Below are 366 nucleotides of genomic sequence, written 5' to 3' on the forward strand. Positions count from 1 at the left end.
CCTGTCTTCCAGCTCAGGGGGCTGAATACCCTGAGGATAACTGGTCTGGCTATTAAAGACTGAAGCAAAAGTAGCAGCAAGTACCTCAGCCTTTTCCTTATTCTTGGTGACAATATTCCACCCCCACATCCAATGAAGGATGGAGATTCTCCTTGCCTCTCTTCTGTTGTTGATGTATTTGTAAAAACATTTTTTGTTGTGCCTTACAGCCATGGCCAGATTCTAGCTGGGCTTTTGCCTTTCTAATTTTGTCTCTGCTTGACCTAACGACATCCTTGTACTCTTCTTGAGTTGCCTGCCCCTTCTTACAGAGGTGATAAACTATCCTCTTTTCCCTGAGTCTCAGCACAATCTCCCTGTTCAGCC

Source organism: Phaethon lepturus, unplaced genomic scaffold, assembly GCF_000687285.1.
Source record: "Phaethon lepturus isolate BGI_N335 unplaced genomic scaffold, ASM68728v1 scaffold7031, whole genome shotgun sequence".
Classification (NCBI taxonomy): domain Eukaryota; kingdom Metazoa; phylum Chordata; class Aves; order Phaethontiformes; family Phaethontidae; genus Phaethon; species Phaethon lepturus.